The sequence below is a fragment of the Lithobates pipiens genome, unplaced genomic scaffold (genome assembly GCF_037356315.1).
Source record: "Lithobates pipiens isolate NorthernLeopardFrog02 unplaced genomic scaffold, aLitPip1_a1.2 Scaffold_16, whole genome shotgun sequence".
In the NCBI taxonomy this organism is placed as follows: Eukaryota; Metazoa; Chordata; class Amphibia; order Anura; family Ranidae; genus Lithobates; species Lithobates pipiens.
Genome location: NW_027507748.1, coordinates 243,690,842 through 243,712,506, shown reverse-complemented (window position 1 = coordinate 243,712,506; position 21,665 = coordinate 243,690,842). Strand labels below are relative to the sequence as shown.

Genomic DNA, 21,665 nt, shown 5'->3' with positions numbered 1-21,665 from the left:
AATCGGCACCTTTCAGGGGGGAGGGGGGGTGCAGCTACCTGGATAATCCAGGTAGCTGCACCCACTTCCGGGACAGACCACCGCAGACCCCCCCGCAGATGCCGCCCCCCCCCCCCCGTTGTGTTCTGGGAAACACACAGTTCCCAGGACACAGCGGGGACCAGAAGAGACACGCAGCGCGACTCGCGCATGCGCAGTAGGTAACCCGGCAGTGAAGCCGCAATGCTTCACTTCCCGATTCCCTGACAGAGGATGGCGGCTGGGGCAGCAGAGAGACGAGCGATCGCTCGTCATCTGCCGCTGACATCGCTGGACCCTGGGACAGGTAAGTGTCAATTTATTAAAAGTCAGCAGCTGCAATATTAGTAGCTGCTGGCTTTTATTTATTTTTTTTTTTTTGGGTGCAGAACCACTTTAAGTCCTGTCATGCTTTTTTTCTATTACAAGGGATATTTACATTCCTTGTAATAGGAATAAATGTTACACTTTTTTTTTTAAAAAGAACAGTGTAAAAAAAAGAAAGGAAAAAATGTTTTAAACACGCCCCATCCTGCAGAGCTCGCGTTCAGAAGCGAATGCATACCTGAGTATCGCCCACATATGAAAATGGTATTTAAATCACATACGTGAGATATAACTGTGATCATTAGAGTGAGAGCAATAATTCTAGCCCTAGACCTTCTCTGTTACTCATAAATATGCAACCTGTAGAATTTTTTAAAAGGTCACATATGGAGATTTTTAAGGGTAAAAGTTTGCCGCATTTCCACGAGCTGGAGCAACTTTGAAGCGTGACATGTTGGGTATCAATTTACTTGGCGTAACATCATCTTTCACAATCTAAAAAAAATTGGGCTAACTTTACTGTTGTCTTATTTTTTTAATTCAAAAAAAGTTTTTTTTCCAAACAAATTGCGCTTGTAAGACCGCTACGCAAATACGTTGTGACAAAAAGTATTGCTACAACCACCATCTTATTCTCTAGGGTGTTAGAAAAAAAAAAATTATATATATATATATATATATATATATATATATATATATAGTTTGGGGGTTCTAAGTATTTTTTTAGCAAACAAAAATAATATTTTAACTTGTAAACAACACGTTTGAAAAATAAGTGGTTAGGTGACTGGTCCTTTTTACAGCGAAAACAGGCTCTGCTTTCTTTGTTATTCCTTTGTACCTTTGTTTTCAAACGTTTTATTGAAAAGAAATAAACAGAGTTACAATGTATGGGTATTGGAAGATTCCCATGCAGAACCATACAAAAGAAAAGCAATATTACATATCCATAGTCCAATACAGCATATTAGAATAGCGATAAGCTACAACTGTTAGGCCGCGTACACACGGGCGGACTGTTCGCCCAACCTTGTTCGGCAAACAGTTTCATCAAACAGTCCGCTCAAAATTTGCATGAGCGGACTTGCCCACACACGAGCGGACTGTTTGACGAACAAGGTTGGGCAAACAGTTCGCTCAACTTTTGAAATGAACGGACTCGCCCACGTAAGGCGGAGGCAAATCCGCCCATTTCGAGCGCGTGTACAGGTAGGCGGGGCCCGCGAAGGAGACGTCGCGGGCTCCGCCGCCTGGAATGGGCTTAAAGGGGAACCCCAACGCCGAAAAAAATCGGCGTGGGGGTTCCCCCCAAGTCCACACCAGACCCTTGTCCGAGCACGCTACCCGGCCGGCCAGGAAAGCTCGTCGAGTCAACATCTCCAGGAGAAGAAGAAGAACAAGAAGAAGAACAAGAACGGAAGGCGGCGGCGGCGACGACAGCGGCGACAGAAGACCGGGCCACCGCCTGTAAAAGAGCTACAAGAAGGCGCGGTGGCCCGGCAGAAGAACCGAAGGCGGCGACAGAAGAACGGAAGACGGCGACAGAAGACCGGGCCACCGGACCAGGCGCGGTGGCCCGGCAGAAGAACCGAAGAGGGGGACAAGACCCCCGAAGTCGGGAGAAGAGGCCGGCGGCGGGGAGGAAGAAAGCCGGACTCCTCCGCTAGCAAAAGAGCTACACACACATAGCGGAGGAGTCCGGCGAGAAGACCCCCGAAGACCCCCGGAGCTGTGCAATAAAATATTTTTTCTCTGTGTTGTGTTTTTTATTGTACTTTAGTTCACAGGTGAATGGGTAGGGGTACATTGTACCCCATACTCATTCACATAGGGTGGGAGGCCGGTATCCGGGGCCCCCTTCTTAAAGGGGGCTCCCGGATTCCGATAAGCCCCCCGCCCGCAGACCCCGACAACCAACGGCCAGGGTTGTCGGGAAGAGGCCCTTGTCCTCATCAACATGGGGACAAGGTGCTTTGGGGTGGGGGGGCCGCGCGGCCCCCCCTTCCCCAAGGCACCCCCCCATGTTGAGGGCACGCGGCCTGGTACGGCTGAGGAGGGGGGGCGCGCTCGCTCCCCTTTCCTGGCCGGCCGGGTAGCGTGCTCGGACAAGGGTCTGGTGTGGACTTGGGGGGAACCCCCACGCCGATTTTTTTCGGCGTTGGGGTTCCCCTTTAAGCCCATTCCAGGCGGCGGAGCCCGCGACGTCTCCTTCGCGGGCCCCGCCTACCTGTACACGCGCTCGAAATGGGCGGACTTTCCGAGCGGGAACAGTCCGCTCATTTTGAAAGTACAGCGGACAAGCCCACACACGGGCGGACTGTTCGCTCAAACACAGTTTCAGCGGACAGTTTTTCGGAATTTCCGAAAGACTTTGTCCGTCCAACTGTCCGCTGAAACTGTCCGCTGAAAGCCCACACACGAGCGGACTGTCCGCCCAAACACTGTTCAGCGGACAAGGTTGGGCGAACAGTCCGCCCGTGTGTACGCGGCCTTAATGTAATTATATATAACCAGTGGTGGAAGAGATATTCCTGCATCAAACCTCTGCATGGGTCAGGGATATCTTCAAGGGCCGTAACCACTGTGTTTGCCAAAATCAGATGTAGAACCACGGCCAATGAACATGAGGTAAAATAAAAGAAAATATATATAAAAAAAATAAAATTCAACTACAGGAAAGGCATAAAACATAAAAGGAGAGGGGGAAAGAGGGACTAGCGTAGTCAATGCGAAAGTCTAAATATGAACCATGGATTCCATTTAGCCTCATACAGAGAAATAGTGTCATGAAGTGTATGGTATATTTTCTCAGAATGCATTATAAGATCAACTCGAGATAAAACCTGTGTAAGTGGGAAAGAGGGGGACTTCCAGTTGAAAGCGATTGACCATAGCATGGCCAGGCAAATCATATGAATCAAGCCTCTTAATGGTCTAGAGACATCCGGTGGGGATTGAAACAGGGCATGATTCGCTTTTAAAGGTATATGGAAGCCTGCTACCTTATCAATAATGTTAAAGAGAAGTTGCCATATGGGTAGTATCCAGACAGTCCCAGAAAATGTGTTTAAACGAGCCTGGAAGGGGGCAGCCCCTAAAGAAACTGTCCGGTGCCTGTGGGAAGAGTTTATGTATCCTAAGGGGAGTATAATACCACCTGGTGATCACCTTTATAGCCGTTTCCCTAACTGATAAGGATTTTGTACATTGGCACATATTGCGCCAGTTCTACACCCAGTCAATTGGATCATTCGGATACCCAAGTTCCTGCTCCCAATTGGATCTATATTTCAAATCACTCCTATCAGTCACCTCTTCAAGGACCCTATAAAGCAAAGAGATCAACCCTTTCTGTCTAGGAGCTGTATAACAGATCTCCTCAAATGCAGTCGGGGGAGTGGAGTAGGGGCCTGGGTAATGATTGAGAAAGAAATGTCGGAATTGCAAGAAGTGGAGGAACTCAGTATGGGGAATCTGAAATCTAGCTTGTAAATCTTAAAATGTGGTGAAGTTTGAATCCACTATAAAGTCCTTAAGGGAGATAAGACCCAACTCTATCCAAAGACGGAAAGCACTTAAGTGGTTGTGTGATGTCAGGAACCTGGAGTCCCCCAAAAAAGAGGCGCCACCAGGAGCCCGAGATACCAGACCATATACGTGCTTATATCTATGCCATAGGAGCATGCCGTCTGAGACAATCATATTCCCATAGGACTTAGTGTGGTTAGCCAAGGGAGGGGTCCACATCATACCAGGTAGAAACAGAGGCGTTACAGACTCTTGTTCGAATTGCACCCATGGGACCCTGGAATTCCTAATATTCCATTGAGCCTGTTGCGAGAATCTGCTGGCCACATAGTATAGCCAAATCTGTGGGACCCCTAAGCCCCCCCTTTTTAGAGGAGCGATACAGTATAGCCTTGGAAAATCTAGGGGGGTTTATCTTGCCAAACGAATCTAAGGAGGGAAGCTTTAAAGTCGTCAAGATAAGACTTTGAAATTCTGATAGGGTGGGAACGGAAAACATAAAAGCCTAGGGAGCACAACCATCTTTAGGGCAGTTATCCTACCCATGAAAGATATATGCAGTTTGGACCACATCTTTAGGGTTAATTTAAGTTTCTTGATAAGGGGGCGGGTAATTGGCTGTAAATAATTTCTTAAAATGGTCAGGGAACGCTATACCCAAGTAGGAGAGATGAGAGTCTGACCAATGGAAGGGAAAAGACTGTTTAAGATGTGATAGATCCAGCGGAGGGATACCTATAGGAAGGGTGGATGATTTAGATAAATTAATGGTTAATCCCAAGATCTTAGCAAAATTTGATAGAGAGGCAAATAAATTAGGAAGGGAGAGTAGGGGGTTCGTTAGAAACATTAGAACATCATCCGCGTACATACAAAATTTGTAAGATAAGGGGCCTTTGGCGTAACCAGAGATATCAGGGTTATTCAGGATATCGATTGCAAGGGGGTTCTAGGGCTAGGGCAAAAATTAATGGAGAAAGGGGACAACCCTGTCTCGTCCCCCTACCTATACTAAAGAAATCCGAGCAACAGCCAGGGATTTTAATCCTTGTCATGGGATTCCTGTAAAGGGTGTGAAAGGAATGCAGGAATTCCCACAAAACCCCATCCTTTGCAAAACTGTGGTAAGGTAGGGCCAGGCTACACTATCAAAGGCCTTTTGAATGTCAAGACTGAGTAAAAGGAGGCTGCGGGAGTTGGAATTAGCATCCTGGATGATATCCGTGGCCAGACGAATGTTGTCTGTTATCAGTCTATGGGGAATAAAACCGGATTGGAACGGGGAGATGAGGGAGGGGGGGATGAAATTAGCCAATCTGTCTGCCAGGATCCTACTGAAAATTTTGAGGTCATTATTCATGACCGATATGGGCCTGTTATTTTGCGGGAGGGTATGATTTTTGTCAGGTTTGGGTTTTAAAGACATGTTTGCCAGCAACATCTCTTCTGGAAAACTGCCACCTTGCATCACCCAGTTAAACAGGCAGGCAAGTCTGGGTGCTAAATGGGATGCAATTTTTTTGTAATAAATTGCTGCGAATCCATCCGGGCCTGGAGCCGAGCCTAATTTAAGAGTTTTAATGACGTTCAGAACTTCAGTAGTGGAAATGGGCGAGTTCAATTGTTCGGACTGTGACTGAGTTAGGGTGGGTAGGGGTACTGAGTCTAACCAAGAATCAACTGCCTGGACTTCTATATCCTCATTGGGGGCCAATAGAGAAGAATAAAAATTCCTAAAAATGTCCAAAACCTCCTTCGGGTGGGATGCGAGTTGTCCTTCTCTATTGTTCAGCTTATAAATATGAGGAGGGCGGGAGGGGCGATTCACTTTACGTGCGAAGGGTGATGATACTGAGTTGTCCAACAGGATGTGTTTTGCCCTCGCCCATCTAAAAGACTTTTCCACCCTGCTGGACAGCAAGGAGTCCAACTCAAGTCGTCTGCTGTCTATTTCCCATCTGGTAGACTCTAAATGCAGGGAAGCAGTGTTTTTGTACAGTTGGTCCAACTCTCGCGTGAGGGTCAGGATTCTACCATTGGTCAGCTTATTGCGTATAGAAGATATCTCAATGATTTTACCTCTGAGGACCGCCTTATGGGCCACCCATAACACCGAGGGTAATATATCAGGTTGGGCATTAATATTAAAATAGTCTTCAATAGCTTCCTCAATTGTAGGCGTAAAAGAGGGATCAGACAGCAGGGCTTCGTTAAGCCTCCAGGAGTGTGATGTAGGGGCTAATTTAATAAAGGTGGTGGAAAAGGAGGTGGGGTGATGGTCAGACCAAACACAGGGGTGAATGTTCGCCTGAGTTGAGTTGGCCAGTATAATGGGTGAGGTAAAGATGTAGTCCAATCTTGCCGAGCTATTGTGGGGATGGGAGTAAAATGTGAATTCTTTAATGCCCACATTGAGGGCCCGCCATGTATCAGAAAGTTGGAACTCTGTCAGATTACAGTTAAGGGATTTGGGGAAGGCCCTAGATAAAGAAGTGTGGGAGGAGCGATTAAGAGTGGGATTCGCAACCAAGTTAAAATCCCCACCAATGATTAAATGAGAAGATTGGAATGAGGAGAGCTTTTCAAAAAATTGTTTAAAGGTAGCTGGGGCATCATTAGGTGCATATACACTAGCAATAGTTAATTCTCTATTATATATTACCCCTTGGATGATGACATATCTACTCTGTATCTCTACATATACGTTTAATCTCCATAGAAAAGGAGGAATGCAAGAAGATGGCAGCACCCCTGGATTTGGAGGGGTAAAGGGAATAAATCGCTTGGGGGAAGCTTCTGTGGAAATATTTTGGGTGGGAATTATGTGCAAAGTGGGTCTCTTGTAAGAGGAGAATTTTGGCATCTAGCTTTTTGTAAAAGTCGAAGGCTTTTCGCCTCTTATTGGGGGGAGTTAAACCCCTGGACATTATGAGATATGCATGTGATCAACATAGGAGAGGAATCAGGGTAAGATCAGCTAAGAAATCCTTAAACCTGGGAAAGGATAGAGAATGGAGGGGGGTGGGAAACAAAACCCAAATAAGGAGACCAGGGGTGCTGCCATCAACCCAGCACAACAGAATCTGAAAACATCTTCCATCCAGAAAACAAAAATAGTAACACAGACAGACATATTTAGTTAGTGAAAACTGAGGTGAATCCACAATTGCTAGTCGAAGGGAAAAAAAAGAAGAAAAATAAAAGAAAAAACTGAAAATGAGAACAGACCGAAAGGAGTCAAAGTCCATGGACATATCCAGAGAACTGATAGTACACAGGCCAAGTCTGTTCAAGAAAAATGTAGGGCCAGGTAACCGAAAAAAAAAAAAAAAAACTGACCAATTACCTGATATCCTCAAAATGGGAAAAAATAAAAAATAAATAAAAAAAAAAAAAAAAAAAAAAAAAGTACACCGAGACAAGGTCTCGAAGCCCAGCTCAAAACTGACGTAAAAAACTGATAACTCAGGAAAAAAAAAAAAAAAAAAAAAAAGGGAGGAATAATAGGAAACCTGCTGGGTGGGGGAAGTGTGCAGCAGTTCCAACCGGCGACAGACCAACAGGGAGACTCTTCCGGAACATCATGTAAAGTAGGGAGCATACCGTCATGGAAGCTTTAGAGTTCAAGTAGTAGGCAGGTAGCCGAGGACAAAACCAGCTAGCGTGGACTGTCAGCATTATGGTCTCCAATACCATAGCGAATTCTTCTTCTGTCTCTCCGCGAAGGTGGAGTCTGCCAAATGGGAGCTGGTCTGGGAGTAGAAGGTGGTCTGTGAATATCCGCAGCATCTAGAAGACCCAGTTTGACAAGTAGCTCTTGACCCTCTTGAAGCGTAGTGACAGAATAAGTGCTGCCATTATGTGGGACCACTAATTTAAAGGGAAACCCCCATCTATAACGAATCCTAGCTGATTGCAGGGCAGATGTAATATCTTTGAGGTTTCTCCTTCTCTCCAGGGTGGCAGGAGAAATATCAGGGAAGATCTGAATCCGAGCGTCATCAAGGAGGATTCGTTGTTTGTTTCTTGCTGCCCGTAATATGTCCTCCTTCACAAGACAACATCCCTTGGGGGCTTGTCTGCAGGGGGCTTTGGACGGAGGGCTCTGTGTATACGGTCACATTTAAAGGAGGAGGACTTGTGGTCCGGTAGGAGAGATTTGAAGAGGCGGATAACGGTGGGTATCAGATCCGTTTCCGATTCAGGGATCCCTCGGAGACGCAAATTATTGCGTCTATTCCTGTTATCGAGTTCCTCGATTTGTGACTGCATAGCGGTGACAGTTAATGCCAGGGCCTCATGTTCTCTGCTGAGATTATTATGTGCCAGCGCAAGTTCGTCGTGTTTGCTTTCTAACCTTTCTGTCCTGGAGCTCAGGGCCGCAATCTCTTGCGATAAGGCGTGCAAGGTCTTGTGCAGCTCCGTTTGAAACTTGGACGCCAGCTTGTCATACATGGCTTCCAGGCTAGCGTCCAGATCCGCCTTCGAGAGAGAGTTATATTCTCCTACCTGGGCCTGGAGCGAGGGAGGGCCTGTGGAGACCTGCGGCGAGGCGAGCGGGGAGGAAGCGATACCGCACCGATCCGCGCCATCTTGGGCCATCATGTTGCTGTCCCTTGTGCGCAGGAGATAGTGGGTTAAAGTATGCTGGCTCCCGCTACGAGACTTCTTCCTTTTCGCCGGCATGCACAGTGTTTAGGGGACCTGGAGGGTGTAAATCGTAGGGTGCCAGACGAGATGTGATACCTCCAGGGCGCTAATCAAGTTCCGAACGAGACGGAGCTATCCCTTCAGGCTGCCATCACGTTCAGCGCCACGCATGCGCCCCCATTCCTTTGTACATCTTAAGAGCTTTGTCATCATGGCTCATAATTTCTTTCCTTCTGTCATATTCATCAATAAATTCCTCTTTGACATATTCTAGCATTAGGAACAATTGGTAAACAAGCAGGACTTTTACCAAAATAATATGCAAATAGATTTATAAAAATATTAATTTTATTAGACAACCGTTTCTTTAAAATGACAATAAATGTTCAAAAGGCATAAAAATGCATATAGCATGCACAACCACTTCTTACTCTACATACGCTCATAAGAGCTTCCTCAGGAGCTTTTGAAAGTGCAGTATGAAGTTAAGTACTACAAAAGAAATGAACAATTATGAATAATTGTACTTGAAGATTATTGTGACAATAGTGTCAAAAAGATTGCATAACACATCATACATCATGATGTATACATTTTGCTAAATATTAATGAGCTGAGAATGCATGCCTACCAAATGATTTTGTTCGCACTGATACTTGAATTAACCACTTAACCACTTCCTGCCCAGGCCAATTCTGACATTTCTCTCCTACATGTAAAATTCCTAATTTTTTTGCTAGAAAATTACATAGAACCCCCAAAAATTATATATGTTTTTTTAGCAAAGACCCTAGAGAATACAATGGCGGTCATTGCAACTTTTTATCTCGCACGGTATTTGCGCAGCAATTTTTCGAACGCGTTTTTTTCAGAAAAAAAAAACAGTTTCATGCTAAAAAAAAAACAAATCAGTAAAGTTAGCCCAATTTTTTTGCATAATGTGAAAGAGGAGGATACGCCGAGTAAATAGATACCCAACATGTCACGCTTCAAAATTGCACGCGCTCGTGGAATGGCGTCAAACTTTGGTATTTAAAAATCCCCATAGGCGACCCTTTAAAATTTTTTACTGGTTACATGTTTTGGGTTACAGAGGAGGTCTAGGGCTAGAATTATTGCTCTCGCTCCAACGTTCGCGGCGATACCTCACGTGTGGTTTGAACACCGTTTTCATATGTGGGCGGGACTTACGTATGCGTTCGCTTCTGTGTGCGAGCTCACGGGGACAGGGGCGCTTAAAAAATTTTTTCTCTCTTTTTTATTGTTAATTTTATTTTTATTTTTTTAGTTTTACACTTAAAAAAAAAAAAAAATTGATGACTTTTATTCCTATTACAAGGAATGTAAACATCCCTTGTAATAGGAATATGGCACGATCGGACCTATTTACAGTGAAATATGGGGTCAATAAGACCCCATATCTCACCTCTAGGCTGGGCAGAATAAAAAAAAAAAAAACGATCCTGGCTTCCTAGCCAGATTGGCGCCGTTAATTTGAATAACGAGGCCGGGCGTGACGTCATAACATCGCGCCCGGCCTCCGAACGATCATAGAGACTCCGGGGACAATCTAGTCCACCGGAAATCTCTATGATCACATCCTGGGGCCGGCGGATCCTGTGACCGACTCACCGATGGAAACGGTGAGTCGGTAGAAGCACCGGAGGGCGGCGGGAGGGGGGGGGCGTCCCCTCCCGCAAGAACGATCAAGCGGCGGAACAGCCGCTATGATCGTTCTTATGGTGTAGGGAATCGCCGGCTGAAAACGGCAATATCTAAATGATGTCTGTGGACTCAGGCATCATTTAGATATAACCACCGAAACCCCAGGCCGTCAATAGACGTACTGCGGTTTTGAAGTGGTTAACAACCGCCCATTGCCGATTAACAGGTTCAGGGCAGTTGTTCATCTCTGAGAGGCCGTTAATTAATGGCCTCCCAGAATTCTGCTCTTGCGCGTCCCCTGGGGCGTGCACAAGAGAGCATCCATTTAACTCATCGTGGCCGTTTACCACGTGATCGCTTCGTCAAATGACAGAGTGATCACTTGTAAACAACAACATAACATGACGCCGGTTCCTCCCTCCCTCTCTGTACTGATCGGTACAGCGGAGGGGAAAGAGATCAGTGTCAGCAGCGCTGTGGGCTGCATCTGCAGTGCCCACATCGCTGCTCACCAAATTTAACCTCTCCATACCCAGCCAATACTCTGCAATACCCAGCCAATACTCTGCAATACCCAGCCATAGACGCCCCACTGCCCTCCGGTGCTTCTACCAACTCACCAATACGATCAAAGCCAGAATCTATTTTTTTTTTATTTCAGGCTTCCCAGCCTAGTGGTGAGATGTGGGGTCTTATTGACCCCCAGATCTCACTGTAAAGAGGACCTGTCATCCCATATTCCTATTACAAGGGATGTTTACATTCCTTGTAATAGGAATAAAAGTGAATAAAAGTGATCAAAAAAAAATGTCAAACTAAAATAAATAAAGTAAAATGAATAATAATAAAAAAAAAAAAAATTTTAAGCGCCCCTGTCCCCATGTGCTCGCATGCAGAAGCGAACGCATACGCAAGCCCCGCCCACATATGAAAACAGTGTTCAAACCACACATGTGAGGTATCGCCGTGAGCGTTAGAGCAATAATTCTAGCCCTAGACCTCTTCTGTAACTCAAAACATGTATCCAGTAAAAAATAAAATAAAAATTAAAGCGTTGCCTATGGGGATTTTTAAGTAGCGACGTTTGGTGCCATTTTACCGGCATGTGCACTTTTGAGTGACATGTTCGATATCTATTTACTCAGCATAACTTCATCTTTCACTTTATGCAAAAATTGGGCTAACTTGTTTTTAAGCACAAAAGTTTTTTTCCCCAAAAAAAAAGTGTTCGAAAAATTGCTGCGCAAATACCGTGTGAGATAAAAATTTGCAATGACCACCATTGTATTCTCTAGGGTCGTTGCTAAAAAAAAAAAAAATTATATATATATATATATATATATATATATATATATAATGTTTTGGGGTTCTATGTAATTTTCTAGCAAATAAATGATGATTTTTACATGTAGGAGAGAAATGTCAGAATTGTCCTGGGTGCTCCAGAACGCCTGATGGCGCTCCCTGCATGTTGGGCCTCTGTATGTGGCCAGGCTGTGTAAAAATCTCACATATGTGGTATCGCCGTACTCTGGATTAATAGCAGAATGTTTTGGGGTGTAATTTGTGGTATGCATATGCTGTGTGTGAGAAATAAACTGATAATATGACAATTTTGAGGGGGAAAAAAAAAAAAATAAAAAAATAAAAAAAGGAAAAAAAATCTTGATTTTGCAAAGAATTGTGGGAAAAAATGACAACTTCAAAAAACTCATCATGCCTCTTACTAAATACCTTGGAATGTCTTCTTTCTAAAAAGGGGTCATTTGGGGGGTATTTGTAATTTTATGGCATGTTAGGGTCTCAAGAATTGAAATAGGCCGTCAGTACTTCAGGTGTGATCGATTTTCAGATGTTGGCACCATAGCTTGTGGACTCTATAACCTTCACAAAGACCAAATAATATCCACCAATTTGTACTGATTTTTACCAAAGATATGTGGTGGTATAAATTTTGGCCAAAATTTATGAAGAAAAATTACTAATCTGCTAAATTTTATAGCAGAAACGAAGAAAAATTCATTTGTTTATAGAATTGTCGGTCTTTTTTCTTTTATAGCACAAAAAATAAAAAAACCGAAAAGTGATTAAATACCACCAAAAGAAAACTATTTGTGTGAAAAAAAGGACAAAAATGTCATATGGGTACAGTGTTGCATGACTGAGTAATTGTCATTCAAAATGTGAGAGCACCAAAAGCTGAAAATTGGTCTGGTTATTAAGGGTGTTTAAGTGCCCAGTGGTCAAGTGGTTAATCAGAAAATTCTGATTGCTAGACTGGAGCCTGAGTTATAGGGGCATATATACAGGGACAGAGGGGTGGCGGTGGACGTGGTATACTTGGATTTTGCAAAAGCATTCGATACAGTTCCGCACACACGGCTCATGTGTAAGGTAAAGTCTACAGGTTTGGAAATATCAGTTTGTAAATGGATAGAAAATTGGCTAGAAGACAGAATTCAAAGAGTCGTGGTTAATGACTCTTACTCTGAATGGTCTAAGGTTATCAGTGGTGTACCCCAAGGTTCAGTGATGGGACCCTTACTTTTTAACATCTTTATAAATGATATTGGGTCTGGCATCAAAAGTAATATTTCTGTCTTTGCAGATGACACCAAGATATGCAGTGGAATAACGTCTTTACAGGATGTCTCCAATTTACAAGCCGACCTCAATACACTGTCTAATTGGGCGACTATGTGGCAGATGAGGTTTAATGTTGATAAATGTAAAGTTATGCACTTGGGGCCTAAGAATATGCATGCATCATACATGCTAGGGGGAGTACAACTGGGGGAATCCATAGTGGAGAAGGATCTGGGGGTTTTGGTAGACCATAAACTCAACAACAACATGCAATGCCAAGCTGCTGTTTGCAAAGCAAGCCAAGTCCTTTCTTGTATTAAGAGAGGTATGGACTCCAGAGAAAGAGATATAATTTTGCCCCTGTTCAAATCATTAGTAAGACCTCACCTGGAATATGCCGTTCAGTTTTGGGCACCAGTTCTCAAAGGATATCGGGGAACTGGAGAAAGTGCAGAGAAGGGCAACCAAACTGATAAGAGGCATGGAGGAACTCAGCTATGAGGAGAGATTAGAGGAACTAAATTTATTCACTCTTGAGAAGAGGAGATTAAGGGGGGATATGATTAACATGTTCAAATATATTAGGGGTCCATATAGTGAACTTGGTGTTGAGTTGTTCTCTGTACGGTCAACCCAGAGGACACGGGGGCACTCTTTACGTCTAGAGGAAAAGAGATTTCAGCTTCAAGTACGGAAAGGTTTCTTCACAGTTAGAGCAGTGAAAATGTGGAATAGACTCCCACCAGAGGTGGTTCTGGCCAGTTCAGTAGATTGCTTTAAGAAAGGCTTGGATACTTTCCTGATGGTACATAATATAACTAGGTACTAACATAGGTAAAGTTGATCCAGGGAAAATCCGATCGCCTATTGGGGGATCAGGAAGGAATTTTTTTCCCCTGCTGTAGTAAATTGGAGCATGCTCTGCTGGGTTTTTTTTTCGCCTTCCTCTGGATCAATTGTGGGCATAAAATTGGGTATCTGGATTGTACGATTATCTTTTATTTTATTTATTTGTTTTTAAGGTGGAACTGGATGGACTTGTGTCTTTTTTCAACCTGGCTAACTATGTATGTAACTATGTATATGCAACCATAAGGAGAGGATAAGAAATCTGAAATGTATAAAATCCACATATAAGATTTTAGCTTTTGGCCCTAATTGATTAAACTAGGATCATAGTCATCGGTTAATAGTAATTTTAAAGTGAGGCAAAGTTACCCTATTCAGAGTTTCAATAGGGCAGAACCAATGCAATCTTTTTTGTCCCCAAGATAAGGGGATACGATTTGTTGCTGGGATATCTAGTAGAGAAACAGCAGAAAGTATTTGCTGGACTCTAACAAGACCCAGATATAGATGAGCAGCACTTGTTCCTATTTACCTAATGGGATGTGGTGCCTAGTTTTGACCCCTCATTGCCCAATTCCAAAATTAAATAGTCTAGCGTTAGCTCATGCTAGGATCTGGTTTCTAAAGACTAATAAGATTAATAAGAGCAGTATATGTCTCTGGAAGGCTGCAGAGTATCACAGCAACAATATGGTTATCTCCAATGGTGCAGAGCTGCTCTACAATTTTTTGCATTGCTTTCACATGGTCACACATTTGCTGGCATCCTTCTAGCCTTATTTTAAACAGCTTTCTTAGCAGAAACATCTTGTTTTAGGCTTGAAAGCTTGTGCAGTTTTTGTAATGAAGTCCACATACATTTGGCTGTTTTCTCTGTTCTTATGTGGATAAGCTGGTTATCTTCCACTAGCAAGCTTATAGTCACTTTTGCTTATCTGTCTTTCCTGTCCCATTCCTCTGATTCTGTTTGTGGATCTGTCTGTATTTAGCACTTAAAAGATGTGATGTGATGTGATATGGCGCTAAACCCAAATTATGTACCTGGCGTATTGTAGCCTGTCTGTGAAAAAATATATAATATAACTCTAGTTGGTGATCTATGTGCAAAACATATGATACAAGAATTGTAACTCAGTGCTGAAATATTATTTAAGCATTATGAGATTTATAAAAAATAAATAGGTATGTGAAATACGTGCTGACACTACTGTGTCAAATTAATATAAATTGCATATGACAAGAACACAGAAATTCATTCAGAAATTCATACAAAAGTAATTATGCCAACATCATTGCACGTGGAAAAAAACTTTCAAAGACGCATTCTAGGATCACTAAAAATGTCCCATGTAATAATATCTTAGGTAGCAGTAACACAAAATAAAGTGACTAGTGCAGAAAGGGCCAATCTTCAATATAGAGAAAACAATCGTCCCCGGTGCGCCACTCAGTGCTGTGGTAATGTGAATGCTCTCACCAGAACTTATACCCCTGCGGGGTTGGATGGGCTTTCACAGTATAAGCCACTGTGCTGCTATCTGGCCTCTGGTGCTGGTGCGCTGGGGAGGTGTTCGCTCTTCGATTTATATTGTCTCCGTTGATATATGCATTAAAGGGAGAAACACATCCATGGTGTAGTACGTTAAAACAGTTGTTTTATTTAAATGCCAAAAAACTACTCACATTTACAAGTTAAAAAGTTCGCTCTGTATGTAAACAATGTCCGCCGGCCGCTTCTGGCTATAGGAAAGGTGCATGTAACGTAGCCATGCCCTACACATTTCGTCAGAGTAACGTCTTCTGGAGTGGCCATATTGGTGCACCTTCCGGTTTAAATAGGGTGCAGTGCTCCACTGCGCTTGCGCGAATTGAACGGCGCCATTTTGGATAAGGGAATCCCTTAGGTTACGGTCCAATCCCTCCTCCCCTGGCATTTTGTGTCACACATTTGTCCTACAGGATGTGTATTAAACCAGAGGGCGAACCGATTTTATGGTACCATGTCCCATACATCTGTTTACACACCACTACTGGGGGGAGAGAGGAAGGAAAGTCTGCTGCTGTCTATCTCCCCAAGCAGGCTGGAGGGAGCATAACACCTAATGCCCTCTCCAGCAAGTGACGGAGCTGTTCCTCCTGACAGGAGTGAAATCCTGATCACTCACTGTCAGAGGAGTGGCTCCAGGACTGCACCAGACCGGCCCACTGAGCCATCGGCCCACCGGGAATATCCCGGTAGTCCCCGATGGCCAGTCCATGCCTGGCCCATAACCTGTTGGTAGAATATTGGAATGATGTGCTGGAAGCTTCTTGGATACAGGAAAACAACTTTACTTTCATGGAGGATTGCAAAGCATATCCTTATCATGGAACAGGAACAAGGAGCATACAACTACACACAAAAGATAAATGGCATTTTCTCTCATTGCATTACCATAGATACACACTACAACACTACAGTGCCACCTACTGGTATAGACAGGTAAAATGCATATATATAGTTCACAGTATAAAAAGCTACTTGCTGTTGTTCTTCCAACAATAAGGGGATATCGAGGAAAGATGTTCGGGACAGATGGATCCACAGATGGATGGGAATGACACACAATCGCCAGCAGCTCCTCAGCAGGAATAGGAGCTCCCTCAAACAAGGACAAAAAACAGACAGAAATTGCAAGAAGGACTGGATGGGGACTTTAGGATTTTAAAGGCACCAGTAGTAAATTTGAAAGAACTTTCTAATCAATCGGCATTGGTTTTATATAAATTTATTCCAGAAGTAGACAATCATACAAATAGAAGAGGTTAAAAAAGACTGTTAGACAAAAGAAATAGATCTATACACATAAGGAGGCTGCATCAGTATACATATCAAGGTGCAAATAATACAGAGATTCCATATCTATACAGGGGAACTAGTCACCCAAAGTAGAACAAGGATGGATTAATAGGTATTATGACGAAAGACTGATGCAGGATCCATAGGAAGTGCCTGACATGTTTCGCGTTCTTACGGACAACGCTTCTTCTGGGGTGTGATTAAAATTACTTTATACTTCGAGACAAAAGAGAGAGACAAAACATATATAAATACATAGGTACATATGACATCCATTATTATAAGCAAAACCCTAAAAAGGTTTATTATGTGCAACATTTTCAACATTGTGTAGAGAGAACATAGTATATGTAGAATTGTATAGAAACACTTGTCAAAAAAAGGGGGGCCACGCAGAATTTAGGGGCTATAGGCGCCAGGACGTATGAAGGACACTGTGGGAGCATACACGTATAAATATATATACGTGTACATAAAGTAAAGGAGGCGATATAGAAGGAAAAGTTTTTTAAATATCTCATTTTATTATTATATTATTTTATTATTATATTAGAGATAATATATAAAAGAAATGTGTAAGTAATTCAAAGATGAAAAACTTTTGATGTCCTACCCCAAAACCATCCGTAGGTGGCACTAAAGGCACACACATATAAAGGCTGGCAGTGTGCTGCAATGATTAATTCATATAGGTAAAACTGCAAATGAGAAAAATTATCAGTATAAAAGGGGTTTTACTGCTATGTATGTAAGAATGTGTAATTTAATTCTGCAGACACACACCAGTTAGAATAAAAAACACACAGTCTAGTCCATACGGGGAAAGTGGGGAGGAAAACACTGATGTCCCTGCTCGCCTAGTCTCCTGTTGCCATGCAGTGGAATAGAGCTGCACAGATAGAGTCTGAAAGAGTAGAATATGGAGTGAAGGGTTGTAAGGGAGGAGGGGGGGAAGAGGTCAGGGAAGGAGAGGGACAGGGAAATAAGGGGCAGAGGTATCCACTGCAGGGAGGCTTACCTTATATGTGCGTCAGTGTGGAGCATCCGTCATACTGCACATGTAGCTGCAGGCAGAGTGATGAGGCATCTGAGGGAGACGCTGGTTTTTGCATCTCCCTAAGTACATGGATGCCCAGCCCACCGCTACTCAGACTGGCCAGAATGCCAGTCCGTCAAATGCGGTGGGCCGGCCGATGCCTCTGAGCGTGCCACGCCCCTTTGGGAGACGTCCACACCTCCCCACATGTGCGGCTGTGTCATACACAGGCGCTGAGGGGGCGGGGCGTCGGGACGTGCATCGCTCAGGGACGGAGCTAGAGAGGGGGGAACGTAAAAGATGAACCGGCCCCCATGTAGTGTCACAGTTTGATGCCTATCACAGGATGGTGCGGAAGTGACGTTGTTGCGTACTGCGCATGCGCGATGCGCTCCAAACGCTCGCGCCGTGCGTTCCAACATAGTTTCGGCAATACAGTTCAGCGAAACCATCACATAATGTTACGGAAGTGATGTTACACACAACACAAACACGGCCACGTTGTTGCGTACTGCGCATGCGCGATGCGTTCCAAACACTTGCGCCGTGCGTTCCAACATAGTTTCGGCAATACAGTTCAGCGAAACCATCACATAATGTTACGGAAGTGAAGTTACACACAGCACAAACACTGGGCCGTTCGTTACAACACTAATACTTCCCTTGTTACCTAGTAGGTTTTGCATTGCTGGGACTTGTAGTGCCTATCCTGAGCTACATGCTTCAATGTTCAGTGTCCTCATCCCTATCCCCATGCTTCAATGTTCAGTGTCCATCCTTATCCCCGTGCTTCAATGTTCAGTGTCCTCATCCTTATCCCCGAGCTTCAATGTTCAGTGTCCATCCTTATCCCCGTGCTTCAATGTTCAGTGTCCTCATCCCTATCCGCGAGCTTCAATGTTCAGTGTCCTCATCCTTATCCCTGTGCTTCAATGTTCAGTGTCCTCATCCCTATCCCCATGCTTCAATGTTCAGTGTCCTCATCCCTATCCGCGAGCTTCAATGTTCAGTGTCCTCATCCTTATCCCTGTGCTTCAATGTTCAGTGTCCTCATCCCTATCCCCATGCTTCAATGTTAAGTGTCCTCATCCCTATCCGCGAGCTTCAATGTTCAGTGTCCTCATCCTTATCCCTGTGCTTCAATGTTCAGTGTCCTCATCCCTATCCCCATGCTTCAATGTTCAGTGTCCTCATCCCGATCCGCAAGCTTCAATGTTCAGTGTCCTCATCCTTATCCCTGTGCTTCAATGTTCAGTGTCCTCATCCCTATCCGCAAGCTTTAAATGTTCAGTGTCCTCATCCTTATCCCTGTGCTTCAATGTTCAGTGTCCTCATCCTTATCCCTGAGCTTCAATGTTCAGTGTCCTCATCCCTATCCCCCTGCTTCAATGTTCAGTGTCCTCATCCCTATCCGCGAGCTTCAATGTTCAGTGTCCTCATCCTTATCCCCCTGCTTCAATGTTCAGGGTCCTCATCCTTATCCCCGAGCTTCAATGTTCAGTGTCCTCATCCCTATCCCCCTGCTTCAATGTTCAGTGTCCTCATCCCTATCCGCGAGCTTCAATGTTCAGTGTCCTCATCCTTATCCCCCTGCTTCGATGAGGACACTGAACATCGAAGCATGGGGATAAGGATGAGGACACTGAACATTGAAGCTTGCGGATAGGGATGAGGACCCTGAACATTGAAGCAGGGGGATAAGGATGAGGACACTGAACATTGAAGCTCGCGGATAGGGATGAGGACACTGAACATTGAAGCAGGGGGATAGGGATGAGGACACTGAACATTGAAGCTCGGGGATAAGGATGAGGACCCTGAACATTGAAGCAGGGGGATAAGGATGAGGACACTGAACATTGAAGCACAGGGATAAGGATGAGGACACTGAACATTGAAGCTCGCGGATAGGGATGAGGACACTGAACATTGAAGCACGGGGATAAGGATGGACACTGAACATTGAAGCTCGGGGATAAGGATGAGGACACTGAACATTGAAGCACGGGGATAAGGATGGACACTGAACATTGAAGCATGGGGATAGGGATGAGGACACTGAACATTGAAGCATGTAGCTCAGGATAGGCACTACAAGTCCCAGTAATGCAAAACCTACTAGGTAACAAGGGAAGTATTAGTGTTGTAACGAACGGCCCAGTGTTTGTGTTGTGTGTAACTTCACTTCCGTAACATTATGTGATGGTTTCGCTGAACTGTATTGCCGAAACTATGTTGGAACGCACGGCGCAAGTGTTTGGAACGCATCGCGCATGCGCAGTACGCAACAACGTGGCCCGTGTTTGTGTTGTGTGTAACATCACTTCCGTAACATTATGTGATGGTTTCGCTGAACTGTATTGCCGAAACTATGTTGGAACGCACGGCGCGAGCGTTTGGAGCGCATGCGCAGTACGCAACAACGTCACTTCCGCACCATCCTGTGATAGGCATCAAACTGTGACACTACACCCATCCTCCATGAGATGTTGAATGGCGCTTGTCGGCCGCACAGCGTCCAAACGGCCGGCACAGTGCCCCCTACCGCATGGTCCTAGAAAGACAAGTGTGCTATATACATACAGAAAAAGCATGTAAAACAAAAACAAACGAACAAAGCATTGGTTTTAATTTTAACCACTTGCTTACTGGGCACTTAAACACCCTTCCTGCCCAGACCAATTTTCAGCTTTCGGTGCTCTCACACTTTGAATGACAATTACTCAGTCATGCAACACTGTACCCAAATGAATTTTGTGTCCTTTTTTTCCCACAAATAGAGCTTTCTTTTGGTGGTATTTGATCACCTCTGGGGTTTTTATTTTTTGCGCTATAAATGAAAAAAGACCGAAAATTTTGAAAAAAAACGCATATTTCTTTGTTTCTGTGACAGAATTATGCAAATTATTAATTTTTCTTCATAAATTTTGGCCACAATTTATACTGCTACATATCTTTGGTAAAAATAACCCAAATTAGTGGATATTATTTGGTCTTTGTGAAAGTTAGAGAGTCTACAAGCTGTGGTGCGAATCGCACAAAATTGATCACATCTGATGTACTGGTGGCCTATCTCGCTTCTTGTGACCCAAACAAGTCAGGAAAGTACAAATACCCCCCAAATGACCCCTTTTTGGAAAGTAGACATTCCAAGGTATTTAGTAAGAGGCATAGTGAGCTTTTTGATGTTGTCATTTTTTTCCCACAATTCTTTGCAAAATGAAGATTTTTCATTTTCTTTATTTTTCTCCACAAAATTGTCATTGTAATAGGTTATTTCTCTCACGTGGCATGTGTATACCACAAATGACACCCCCCAAAAAATTCTGCTACTCCTCCTGAGTATTACAATACCACATGTGTGGGACTTTTTCGCAGCCTGGCCACATAGAGAGGCCCAACATGCAGGGAGCGCCATCACGTGTTCTAGGAGCATAAATTACACATCTAACTTGTTGACTACTTATTACACTTTTGAAATACCAGGACAATGACACGTGACACTGATGACAGATGGCACTGATACGTGGCAATGATGACACTTATACGTGGCACTGATGACACGTGGCACTGATGACAGATGACACTAATATGTGGCACTGATGACACGTGGCACTAATACGTGGCACTGATGACACGTGGCACTAATACGTGGCACTGATGACACGTGGCACTAATATGTGGCACTGATGACACGTGGCACTAATACGTGGCACTGATGACATGTGGCACTAATACGTGGCACTAATACGTGCCACCGGTGACAGATGGCACTAATACGTGGCACCAATGACACGTGACACTGATGACAGATGGCACTGATAAGTGGCATTGATGACACGTGACACTGACAACAGATGGCACGTGACACTGACAGGTGGCACTGATGACAAATGGCACTGATACGTGGCACTGATGACAGATGGCACTAATACGTGGCACTGATGACAGATGGCACTATGTGGCACTAATAACACGTGGCACTGATGACAGATGCCACTTATACGTGGCACTGATGACAGATGGCACTGGGGACAAATGGCACTGACAACAGGTGGCACTGGGGACAGATAGCACTGCAGGCAGGTGGCACTGGGGTGGGGTGGATTGCACTGGGGTGGATGGCACTGGGGCGGATGGCACTGGGGCGGATGGCACTGGGGCAGG

The 21,665-nt window shown here is 44.2% G+C and overlaps 1 protein-coding gene and 1 long non-coding RNA gene across 3 annotated transcripts in view; one reads left to right on the top strand and one right to left on the bottom strand.

Annotated features, from left to right (window-relative positions):
• REN (renin) overlaps nucleotides 1–21,665 on the top strand; it is a 1,244,704-nt gene that overhangs the window by 799,722 nt on the left and 423,317 nt on the right. The window lies entirely within an intron of this gene.
• On the bottom strand, nucleotides 15,939–17,638 carry LOC143982484 (uncharacterized). Its single transcript, XR_013274467.1, has 2 exons — nucleotides 17,481–17,638; nucleotides 15,939–16,678 (listed from the first exon to the last, which is right to left on the bottom strand). It is a non-coding gene; the product is annotated as an uncharacterized LOC143982484 (long non-coding RNA).